Genomic DNA, 13,319 nt, shown 5'->3' on the forward strand with positions numbered 1-13,319 from the left:
CTTGGGTACAAAAAAAAGCAATGCATAAACAAGAGCAGTTTGATATGATTTTGTTGCGGGGAATTCCCAATTGTGGATGGATCTAATAGCTCTCAATTTCAGTTTGTTTTGAAATATATTTTGATCGTCCGTCTTTTCATTAATCAATTGTAAATAAATATACATGTCCACCCGGAATATTATCAAAGCTAAATATATGTTAAAGGGTATTTGTTCCATCATTCATCTCACTAAACCGACATTCGCGGAGAAGGTACAGATTAAACACCAAATTTTCACCGAATCATTGCAAAAAATAAATTAAATACGTTAGCCTGCTTTTTTAGAATCACCCAGCAATAAAAGTATAGTAATCTTAGCGAAGTTTATTCTAAATTTCGTGAGACAAACCATTTTTCACAACGCTCTCATATTCATCTCAATACTTAAATCACTGCTCAATCATTCATCTCGCGATGCCTCAATATTCATCAAACTTTTAACGGTTTTCGTAAAGGAACGTGTCTGCATAACGTTTGCGATGATAAAAATGGACAAAAGTTGCCGATTTTTCATGGGTTTACCTTTAATCGCACTGACGAAACTACTCATGCATCATCAATCATACTAACCCATGAGTTAGCAAAAAAAATTGACAGCTCTATCAATCAAACTCTAACTGTGATGGCGAAAAAAAGTGAAGCTACTCCGTTCAGAAGTGTGCGCGTTCGAAGACGGGCATCGTGCGACACTTTGTGGACGCCGGGTATACCCGTTCCGGCATCTACAACATCTTGACACTATTGGACAAAGATCAGAGCATCGAAAGAAAGCCCGGTCCCGGACGGCCAACGACCCTGAGCGACAAGAAGCTTCAAAGGATGTTGAAGAGGAAGACTGAGGGAAAAGTGGCTACATTGCTGCGTGCACTTGGCCGGAAGGTTGGAGCATGCGGTAAAACAGTGAAAAAGTACCTGGAGAACATGAACATACATGTCAGGAAGCGGCCACTGGTCTCTGAGCTGCAGGCAATGACGCAGCGGCAGCGCATGAATAATTTGGTCAAGTCGATTTTTCCGGTGAATCACGACGTGGCGGAGATGATGGACGACGAGACCTATCTCACCCTGGATAGCAACGACTGGCAGGGCACTTCGTATTCTACTTCCCCCATGTAGGAAGTGAGCTCCTTGGTGAAGTTCATTTCACAGACGCCGAGTTCCCCAGGAAAGTGCTGCTGTGGGTGACAATCAGCGAGAAGGGGATGTCAGAGCCGCTTTTCTTTCGCTCTGGACTGGCAGTGAACAGGGAAATTTATAGTACAAAGAGCCTGCCGGAAGTTGTGTCGTTAATCAAGAAGCACCATAAAGGCGAAGACGCGATGTCTGCCCATTACTCGAAGCGATCGTTGAAGAAGATGGACCGGCTGAATATCGAAGTGGTACCCAAGTCGGTAAACCCGCTCAATGACCCCCAGCCGCGTAATATTTACTCCAACAATTTTGTCACGAAAAGTGAGGAGGAATTAATAAATGAAACAAAGAAAGAACTCAAAAACATGTCTACACGCATGTTTTCATCCGCCAAGGCAATTGTTTCGGTTAACTACCGGAAGGTCCTAGATTTTGCTGTCAGTAAGCTAATATAATTATGTAGCTTCCATGGGAATTGCATCAAACTCAATTATTTGTCTTAGTTTTTTTATCAGAAAAAAACTCCATTTTTCAATGCATACGTAATGTCGCACCCCACTACAAAAACTTTTGAATATTGAAAATTACAAAATTTTATGAAACTATTTTTTTTTAACATCCGCATGATATCTCGTGATGCATCATGAGGATACGGATGTGGGTTACTTACCTTACCAAACAGTCCGAAGCCGTGGTGTGGCCTTTGCTGTACGTAAGAGTCGTGTCCATTCGACTCGGTCCATGGCTGCAGCTCTGCAGTCTGCGTAGGGTCCGCAGGTCGTCTTCCACCTGATCGATCCACCTTGCCCGCTGTGCACCTCTCCGTCTCGTCTCTGACGGATTGGTTTCAAGAACCATATTTACCGGGCTGTCGGACTACCGGTCTGATCAGCGTCTTGTAGATGGTTAACTTGGTGCGGCGGCGAATTCTACTCGATCGAAGCGTCCGCCGGAGACCAAAGTATGCACGATTTTCTGCCATAATGCGCCGTTGAATTTCTCTGCTGGTATCGTTGTCGGCAGTTACCAGTGAGCCCAGGTACACGAACTCGTCGACCACCTCGATTTCATCACCACCAATTTGAACCCGAGGTGGGAGGTTACTGATACTGTTACTGTCTTCACGTGAACCCCTTCCTTTCATGTACTTCGTCTTCGATGCATTGATGACCAGTCCAATCTTTTTGGCTTCAGCCTTTAATCCGATGTACGTATCCGCCATCTTCACAAAGGTCCGAGCCACAATGTCGATATCGTCGGCGAAACCAAACAGTTGAACCGACTTTTGGAAAATCGTGCCACTCGTGTTAATCCCCGCTCTTCTAATGACACCTTCCAGGGCAATGTTGAACAGTAGGCACGAGAGACCATCACCTTGCCTCAGCCCTCTTCGGGTTTTGAAGGGGCTCGAGAGTGCCCCCGAAACACGAACTACACACATCACTCGATCCATCGTCGCTTTGACCAACCGCGTCAGTTTGTCCGGAAAACCGTAGTCGTGCATAATTTGCCATAGCTTGTCCCGATCGATTGTGTCGTACGCCGATTTGATCGGCGATCGATGAACAAATGAAGTGTGGGCACGTTATATTCGCGGCATTTCTGCATAACCTGCCGAACCGCGAATATTTGATCCGTGGTGGCGCGGGCACCCATAAATCCCGCCTGGTAATGCCCCACGAACTGCTTCGCAAATGGCGATAGTCGACGGCAAAGTATTTGGGAGAGTACCTTGTAGGCGGCGTTCAACAGAGTGATTGCTCGATAATTGCAGCACTCCAGTTTGTCGCCCTTTTTGTAGATGGGGCACACAATACCCTCCATCCACTCCTCTGGTACTCGTTCTTCCTCCCAAACCTTGACAATGACCCAGTGCACGGCTCTAGCCAGTGTTTCTCCACCGTTTTTCAATAGCTCGCTGGGAAGTTGGTCCACTCCAGTAGCTTTGTTGTTTTTCAGCCGACCAATCTCCTCCCGACCTCCAGAAGATCGGGGGCTGGAATTCTAATGTCTTCTGCTCGTGCACCAAGATCAGTTGCCATACCGTCCTCGCGCTCTACTGCATCGACGTTTAGATGCTCGTCGAAGTGCTGCCTCCACCTTTCGATCACCTCACACTCGTCAGTAAGGAGGTTGCCATCCAAGCTCCTGCACATATCGGCTTGTGGCACGAAGCCTCAGCGGGAGCTGTTCAGCTTCTCGTAGAGCTTCCGAGTGTCATTAGCTTGGTACAGCTCTTCCATCGCTACGCGATCTCGGTCCTCTTGCTGGCGCTCTTTCCTTCCGAGGACTGAGTTTTGGCTGTTCCGTGCCTGTCGGTATCGTTCCATGTTCGCTCTCGTGCGGTGTTGCAGTATTCTCGCCCGTGCTGCATTCTTCTCCTCGACTAACCGTTTGCATTCGCCGTCAAACCAGTCATTTCTTGTACCTAGTAGCGCTACAGCAGTGCTACCTATGGCGGATCGGATGCTCCTCCAGCCATCTTCAAGGGTAGCTGCGCCAAGCTGCTCTTCCGTGGGTAGCACTGCCTCCAGCTGCAGCGCGTACTCCTGTGCAGCCTCGGCGTCCCGCAGTTGCTCAATATTTGGTCGCGGCGTTCGACTTCGGCGGGTGTTATACACCGTCGATAGTTTTGAGCGCATGCACACAGCTACTAGGTAGTGGTCCGAATCTATATTCGCACTGCGGTAGGTGCGAACGTTGATTATGTCGGAGAAGAACCTGCCGTCGATTAGAACGTGGTCGATTTGGTTCTCTGTCTGTTGGTCGGGTGATCTCCAGGTGGATTTGTGGATATCTTTGCGTGGGAAGAAGGTACTTCGGACTACCATACCACGGGAGGCCGCAAAGTTTACGCACCGATGGCCGTTATCATTAGACACGGCATGCAGGCTATCTGGTCCGATTACCGGTCTGTACATTGCCTCCCGGCCTACCTGAGCATTCATGTCCCCAATAACGATTTTCACGTCACGTCGCGGGCAGCTATCGTAGACCTGCTCCAGCTGCGCGTAGAACGCTTCCTTCTCATCGTCATGTAGTTGAAGAACCGGCCCTTTATCCTCAACATGTACATCCTTGCGTTGATCGGCTGCCACCCCATCACGCGTTGGCGCATCTTACCCAGTACTATGAAGCCGGTTCCCAGCTCGCTGGTTGTGCCACAGCTCTGGTAGAAAGTAGCCGCCCGGTGCCCGCTTCTCCATACCTTCTGTCCTGTCCAACAAAGTTCCTGCAGCGCTACGACTTCGAAGTTGCGTGGATGTAGCTCGTCATAGATTATTCTGTCGCATCCTGGAAAGCAGAGCGATTTGCAGTTCCATGTCCCAAGTTTCCAATCGTAGTCCTTATTTCGTTGCCTAGGTCTATGCCGATTGTTCCGATCCGTATTATCTCTTACGTTGTTTGTAACATGTTGTTTTCCGGGGCGGCTTGTTGGGCCTTCCCCAACCCCCTATCTCGCCGAGGGACCATCGTGTCAGCTCTGCTTAGAGTCCCACGCTGCCACCAGGACGTTGATCAGCCGCTCCTAACATGGAGATCAGACGCTGTTTTGAGCCGCACCATCTTGGTGAACAGACGGATGCGGGTGCGAATGTCTATTTTCTACGGATTCGGATATCTGTAACAACTCTAGTGTTAACACCCGAAAATTCAATCAAATTCAGAGCTTTCAAGTTAGTTCTTACGTAGTTCTAGCGTTCATACTTTGTAAGAAAATATGAGTTTTTTCTAGTTTATATTCGATTTGAGATCAATGTTTCATGAAATGAATATAGGGGCTGACAGGTATAATGGAACAATTTCTTAATGTGTTGTATTGTGGCTAAATCCTGAGACTGAGGCAACTAGGCTGCAAAATAACACGTTTTTATTCAACACAAGAAAACCAAAGTATTATGCAATTCTATCATTTCAATTGTGATTACAATTAGCTTTAAATGTTGTGCGTGAGGTGCCAGTACATTAAGAACAATTAAAAATTGAACAGCATTTTCACTACGCGCACGATTGCTCCACCAAAAAAAAAAGGACAAAATTTCAACCGTCAACATTGTTGTTGCCACTAACTGTCAGAAAAGTGAGGTTAAAGAGATTCGGTGAGATGGTCTATTACTCTTTTCAAACAGAAAGCAAATTCAAAAAAAAATATTATTCAACGATGCAAACTACCTTGAAAACTTGATTACAAATTTTCTAAATTAAGAAAAGTTGTTTTAGATGGCGGAGTACTATTTGTTCGTATTACTCACGTGGAAATTTTCAAATTTTTTTTCGTACCTGTAGTTGACCATGATCTATGACCTAAATCTTAAACTTCATTCCACCACATGATGGTTTATTTCAGCTGTCATATCAGTACTAAGTTCATGTATGATTAACTATCAAGAAAACTGTCGAACACCACATATAAAATAAATACCGTGCTAATTATACCCCCATACATTCTAATTAAGTAAAACTTTGAAATGTGTCACTAGAGACTGGTTAGCCATGAACAGGAAAAAGTGGGACACAACTCCTGTATTCGCTCCAATGCGCTGAAAGGCACTCAAGACAAAACATAATAGTGTAGTTTGAAAAACTCACTATAATTAGCAACTTACTTTAAGCATATAGGCGAGTGTATATGGGTTGTCAGCAGCCACAACGTATTGTTGTTTTAAGAGCCAGTTCGCGAGAGCCGCAACCGCCTTTCTGAGGGATGTTGTTTCGATGCTCTCCGATTGGGCTGAAGTTTTCAGCGTTTGTTCGTCTATTCAAGGTAGGAGGTTTTGCAAAATTTCAATTTTTATTCATTGAGGTTAAGTGGGGTAAAACGGCCCTTGAAAATGATATGTCCAAAAACGTCCAAATTCTAAAAAGTCCAATAACTCCTGCTTGACTTGATGGATTTTTGTATTATTCTACACTAAGAGTACTTCAAATTGCATGGTCATAATATATGGCAAAGAGGTAAATTGACGAAAAAAACGCATTTTTCTATTAAAAATTGTCAATTTTCATGGTCATCCTACTCTTTTCAACATCGCTAGAAAAAATATTTGAATATGGCGTTTTGTAGAGCAACTCAAGAGCTTTGATGTCATGTATAAGCCAAGTGTGCCAAATGGGGTAAAACGGCCCTAGAAGGGTTTTTTCAAAAAACCGTCAAAATCATTAAAATCACTATGGTTCCTGCTAGACTTAATAGATGTTATTGAAAATTTGGATTATCACTGTATCTTACCAGAACTACCTACTTTACCAGAAGATGCGCAATTTGGGGTAAAATGTTCCTTGAAGATTTTTTTTCGAAAAAAGCCGTCAAAAGCACCAAAACTGCAGAACTTGGGTTAGACTTGAAAGATTTACTGAAAATTTAGATAATTACTCTAAGTTAATATGAACTTAAGGGCAAGATGACAAAAGTGACAAATAGATTTACATAACGAAAACAAAAATGTTCTTGAAAAATACTTGGCGATTTTTGGGGTGCTATTTTCTCAACAGAAAAGGTCCAAAACCCGAAGTTAGCATAGTATAAAACAACTACTTGGCATACAACTATTTGGCATAATATCCAGATGCATCTTTTGGAAACTGACTAAAAAGGACTAAAGTTTTCCTTGACTTCAGTCAAAGCATCAAACAAGGTAAAAGATATTATCGATATGACGGTTGCGAAAATAAATAATTCCAACCGAGCTCCTGCTTATCCGTGGAGCAAATTAAATCGTTATTTGTACGATTCCCTGCAATATTTATGTAGGCAAAACTTAGCGTAAAGGAAAATGGTGCTTTGATGAACGTTGAAGAACATCATGAGTATAAATTGTAAAGCATTAGTGTTCGAGTTCGTGATTTTTTTGAATGATTGTTCTTTTCATTGATACAACAGCAATAGAGTAACATGATTTTTTGGCCAACACTCTGGAAGAAAAGGCGAAGAATGAGACCGATGACAATAAATTTAAAAATAATCAAATCAAAAAGAAAAACATGCAACTCAAACAATAACTTACTTTATTTGCTTGAACAAAACTCGAAATATTGCAGTCTCTTAGCGACCGTCTCATCGATATTGTCTTTTACAAGGTTTGATGCTTTTCTTGAAACCTAGTAAAAAGTCAAAAAAAAGTTAAGTTTCCAATAGATGCATCTGGATATCCTGCCAAATTGAAGCTCTGTAGTTGTTTTATACAATGCTAACTTCGAGTTATACAATGCTAACTTTCTGTGAAGAAAAGCACCCCGAAAATCGCCAAGTATTCTTAAAAAAAATTTTTTTTCGTTATGTAAATCTATTTGTCACTTTTGTCATTTTGCCCTTGATCTCGTATTAACTTAGAGTAATAATCTAAATTTTTCAGTAATTCTATCAAATCTAACCCAAGTTCTTGTAGTTTTGGTGATTTTGACGGCTTTTTTCGAAAAAAAAAATCTTCAAGGAACGTTTTACCCCGAATTGCGCATCTTCTGGTAAAGTAGGTAGTTCTGGTATGGTACAGTTATAATCCAAATTTTCAATAACATCTATTAAGTCTAGCAGGAACCATAGTGATTTCAGTGATTTGGACGGTTTTTTGAAAAAACCCTTCTAGGGCCGTTTTACCCCATTTGGCACACTTGGATTATACATGACATCAAAGCTCTTGAGTTGCTCTACAAAACGCCATATTCAAATATTTTTTCTAGCGATGTTGAAAAGAGTAGGATGACCATGAAAATTGACAATTTTTAAAAGAAAAATGCGTTTTTTTCGTCAATTTACCTCTTTGCCATATATTATGACCATGCAATTTGAAGTACTCTTAGTGTAGAATAATACCACAAATTTTTAGAAAAATCCATCAAGTCAAGCAGGAGTTATTGCACTTTTTAGAATTTGGACGTTTTTGGACATATCATTTTCAAGGGCCGTTTTACCCCACTTAACCTCAATGAATAAAAATTGAAATTTTGCAAAACTTCCTACCTTGAATAGACGAACAAACGCTGAAAATTTCAGCCCAATCGGAGAGCATCAAAACAACATGCGGTTGCGCCTCTCGCGAACTGGCTCTTAATGACATTATTACGAGCGTTATCATCAGCGGAAGATAACGGTACTTACGTATGTTACACATCATATAGGGTATTTTGGACCACATGCATATTTTGGCCCACCCGGTAACATTTTACGCGTTTTATCTGATAAATTCAATGAATATTAGAAAACTATGCATGCAACATTGAATAACACACCTAAGAATCATACTACACTATAATTTTAGGCGAAAAACTGGCTCTACGTAGTGTTATTTTGGAATTAGTTCATACATATTCAAAGTCATGGCTGAGTAAACCCAAAGTCAAGAGGAAGTGGTAATATACAAGTCAACGTCCGGAAGCTATTGTAACAAGTATGTATGCTTTTGAAACAATTTGTTGTTGTAGTAACATCAATTAAATGTCATAGAAACAGTTTGTATACTCTAACATGTAGAAAAAAGTTGAAAAAGTGGTTAAACGCATGGCCGAAATATGTTTGCCTCTTTCTGAAGCTGTTTTGACATTTCTTTGATTACCGTTCGGCCGTTGCACGTGAACAAACAAGCAGCTTGTGACAATTTACAGGTTATTACTTCTAAATTTATCACATTTAATGATATGAAATTAGATGAGAATGCCTGTCAAACCGTTATAAGCCAAATCATTTCATTTTTAGATGCCTAAAATTCACAAAAATTCACAGCAGAAGGATGTTCTCAAGGGGACGGGACACGAGGCATATGGACGCTAGGCATATGGATGTTAGGCATAGTATGCTAGGCATACAGACGCGAGGCATAATGGATGTGAGGCATAATGGATACGAGGCATACTGCCAAAAGGCATAACGGACGCGAGGCTGAATGGACGCGAGGCCGAATGGACGCGAGGCCGAATGGACGCGAGGCCGAATGGACGCGAGGCCGAATGGACGCGAGGCCGAATGGACGCAAGGCCGAATAGACGCGAGGCCGAATACGATGTTGTACGATCGCATAAGATCCAATAATGTAGTTCAGGTGTTATTATATTCCTAAAGAGTTTAAGTTGGGTATAATACCTTCCTTGAAATCATGCGGCGATGACGCATAATCGAGGGCAAGGAAACGAGGCGGCACTAAGCCGCCGTGGTTTCCGCAGTCCGAGCCGGCCGCCGAGCCGCCGTCGGAAGCGGCGGCCTCTTTCACCCAAACGACTGATCTACTGGTTTGCTAGGTCTACTCAAACAGAGTTTTCTTCCCTTAGTTAAGTCCGAACGAGCGGTAGCGAGTAAGGACAGCATTCGCCCGAACAGCGAGTCGGCCGAATGCCGCGAGTGTATTGCTTTTTAAATGACACTTTGAAGCGAAATACATGTTATGCTGTGTAGATGATGACGATAAAAACATATTCCACATCACTTCCCCCTGGCCTTGTGTCCTTTCGGCCTTGTATCCATTCGGCCTTGCGTCCATTCGGCCTCGCGTCCATTCGGCCTCGCGTCCATTCGGCCTCGCGTCCATTCGGCCTCGCGTCCATTCGGCCTCGCGTCCATTCGGCCTCGCGTCCATTCGGCCTCGCGTCCATTCGGCCTCGCGTCCATATGCCTCGTGTCCGTATGCCTGCCGTCCATTATGCCTAGCGTACTATGCCTCGCGTCCGTATGCCTCGCGTCTGTATGCCTAACGGGGTGTCATCGTTCTCAAACCCATTTTTTTTTTGCTCTAAAAATACTGATGATGATCTTAAATATAATTAGTCCGAACTATTTCTATACACGTCTGTAGATATAAAGGTGGGCCAAAGTAAAAATTTGGTGGTCCAAAATGTGTTTTTAGTACATCGTAGAAAGTTTGATATTCCTAGGATATTTTTCAATATATTGCATTGTTGAACGGTGTATATTAAAATAGATACTTAGCTTTTAACAATGGTATAATAGAGTAGGTATTTATGTTGAAAAAATGTGTTTGTTTTCAATGAACTGTTAGGACACTTCCCAAAGCTGGCCAAAATACCCCCGTTACCCCACACCAGCTTTACGCTGGGTTATTGCTGTGGGTTTCGACAAAGTATATCTGATGATAATTAAATATTAGCATGCAATATATAATTATGCAAATTAATGGTGATTCAATTACACTCAAAACAAAAGTTTATGAAAGTATCAGCCATATAAACTATTTTCATCTTTTGGATGATGCACGTTACCTCCTAATTAAGATTTATATATCGCTTTGTACAACTTTAATATTTGTATTCAATAAAACTATCAAGTTTTATTTCAATTATACGTCCCGTCACTTCGTGTACTGAAGTGTTTACTCTCGCAACTCGTATAAATTTCTAGCACATATCTATTAGAAAATAGTTCTGAAGTTAACCTAGAAACGATATGGCATATGACATGCCCGGTGCCGATAACGGTAGCAAGAGTACAGCACAGTAGTGGCAGCCTGAACTTATACGATAGTTGTCAGCTCCGTCATCTGCCGAGAACATGCTGACTGTTGCAGCAATGCATGCATGCAAGTTTTAATCCTGTTCTGATGAAGTTTCGCTGCCGACAACACGAGTTGTGGCTTACGGGAAAGTTTTCAGCTATTTTCTCTTTAAATTGAACAATACTATATACAGAATACTAAACCGTTAATCCCTGAGATGAAGTCCCAAAGAAAGAAAAAAAAAAGAGTGCAGTTCATGTTTTGTGCTAGCAGGTATAAGTGAGTTCTTGTGGAAGAATTGTGTTGCGCCGAATTTTTTTGATTAAAGAATTAGGGGTTTAAAAATTAAAATAGCTTGTCTTAAGCTATCGTTTTGTCCAAAATGTATTCAAACGATATTATTACTTTGTTTTCTTATAACAAATAAGGAATCTGAAATGTATGTGACAACTGTTTTTTGTCTGACAAACGCATAATATGAAAATAATATGAAAAGGTTATCAACGGGTAAAAAAGCAAATAATTCGTGTGGTACAAATTGGTAACGTAAGTAAAAAATTCGAACATTGTGATTAAAAAAGTCCAGTATTAAGGGCTTAGAATGTATAGACATTAAAATGTTTTGAATAATTGATTGAACTTCATCTGACATAGTGATCCTGATGGCCGAATAACCGGGGATATCAAAGAAATGAAATTGCTTGACTATAATAGCCTTGATGTGGGACCCTCTCTGTACTTTTGTATGCAGCGTTCACACAACATCCTAAATTGACCCTTTCAAGTAGGTTTATGCAAATAGCATACTGGACCTTGACGACAACATCAACAACAACAGCAATCAACCACCCAGTAAGTATGACATCCGAAGAAAGTCCTTCGGCGGGTCCGGTTATCTATGTTTGCTAATACTGAAGTATATTTGCTTCCCATTACAACATGTCCATAATTCCAACACGAACACGATGATGGTCCACCAGAACGGAAAACGCGAGAGGGCCGAGGGGATTTTTCTGACTAGACACTGATTCTACCGCATCGCACTTGGTAGCTGCAAGCGAGAATCTGTCGCATTGGAGATGAAAAATCTCGAGTCCTTTTCAGCGCAGATAGCAGTAGTGGCGACAACACCGGGCAAGAATGACTGCCCCAACAAGAGTATAATTACTAGCAGACCGTAAATCTTCTCCATTTTATGTGTCTTCGTGTCTTTTTTTTCCATCGCCCACCCACCGCAAACCTCTTGTTCGAGCCGGGTTTTGTTCTTCGTTTCTTTAGATACGGCGGCATCAAAATGGCGCTTTTTGCATACCTTTGCCTAGGTGAGGAAGGACAATGTAAAGTATAATTATTTCCTACACAAAAAAATGAATAGCGAGAACGACAAGATAGATGCGGGTTTGTTTCTGTGGGATTTGAGTTTTCAATCTCGGTAACATGAATCACGATAGTATATGACAGTATATTGTAGATATACTTTTTCGTTCTACGCTTTTAGTTTGAGGGTCTCCGCTTTGAGAGATTATGTCATATTTAAAAGTCCTCGAATTACAGTTCTAAAATATTTTTAACGGTATACATTTGATTGTTACCTAGAAAATAATTTCTGGCTGTTCATCCTTGAAGAAATACGTTGCTTGAAAAATAAAATTGTCTATTGAATTTGCAAAGCTCTACAACTGCTGGTTTGATTAGGACTTTATTAACACATTCGCAGAACCCTTATTTTATGACAACAAAATGTGATTTTCATTCATCAATTTCAATTTTTGAAGCCGATAATTTCCATCTATGAAGACCCAATGCTTTTCAAAGCATTTTTTGTTATTCTTAGTGCCTTCATTTTAATTATCCAATCCCGCGGATTGAGTGCTTGCATTAATTTTTGATACATTACGGCTAACTCTAAATTCAAGTTATTTGTAGTGTCTCTGTATTTTTTTTTAAATTAATGACAGTCGTCGTCTTGATAAATAATTATCGCTCATTCGAGCTGGTTTTGAGATACGATGCTTAAGCCTGTTCATGCGAAAAATCTCAATCATGGAAACAATCTCTAAAATCGATAAACTTTAAGGCAATAAGCGGTCGTTTAGCTAATGTTAGGCAAGGAGTGAACATATTAAAAACCAACACAATGGGTTTCATTCGTCGCTGCTAGTACAGACTCTTTAACATTTGAATCCGATTCCCTCAGGGATACTGCCAACCCTTATGCACAGAGCAATGTCTGTTTAGCATATTGACTTCCAACGCTAACAAACTAATGGCGTTCCTTGTGACGTTTAGCAGTAGTATATTACACTCTTGCCACTGTTTCCACCCCCTAGGGGAACATATTATCGCCTTGCAAGCTTGCACACTTTTTAGGCAGACGCGTTGACAAATAGCAGCAAAACAATAGTGTCTGGTTTTCGTCGCGCCTCAATGCTCTCTTGTTGCTTGCTTCCTGGACGGTCGGTGCGGGGCGCCCACACGTGCGGATAGAACAACGAACTGAAAGAGCAGTGCAGCCTTGTAAGCCTGGCTGCAATACAACCGAACGAAACAAAGAGGGCAATGGTATTACATTCTGTCCAGGAGCCGATAGGGTGCCGTGATTAAGTTATGCCTGGTTATTTGTACTGAAATCATATGTGTGTACAACGTCTGGTAGGTAAATATGTGCTTGCTGTTTGTAGCGATTAGTATTGAAAAACGCTTATATCAG

General features: G+C 41.7%; 1 protein-coding gene across 1 annotated transcript in view; it reads right to left on the reverse strand.

Moving 5' to 3' along the window:
• Positions 1 to 13,319, reverse strand: part of LOC129727077 (cyclin-dependent kinase 5 activator 1) — an 83,692-nt gene that overhangs the window by 41,342 nt on the left and 29,031 nt on the right. The gene's annotated exons all lie outside the window — the stretch shown is intronic.

The sequence above is a fragment of the Wyeomyia smithii genome, chromosome 3 (assembly GCF_029784165.1).
Source record: "Wyeomyia smithii strain HCP4-BCI-WySm-NY-G18 chromosome 3, ASM2978416v1, whole genome shotgun sequence".
NCBI classification, from domain to species: domain Eukaryota; kingdom Metazoa; phylum Arthropoda; class Insecta; order Diptera; family Culicidae; genus Wyeomyia; species Wyeomyia smithii.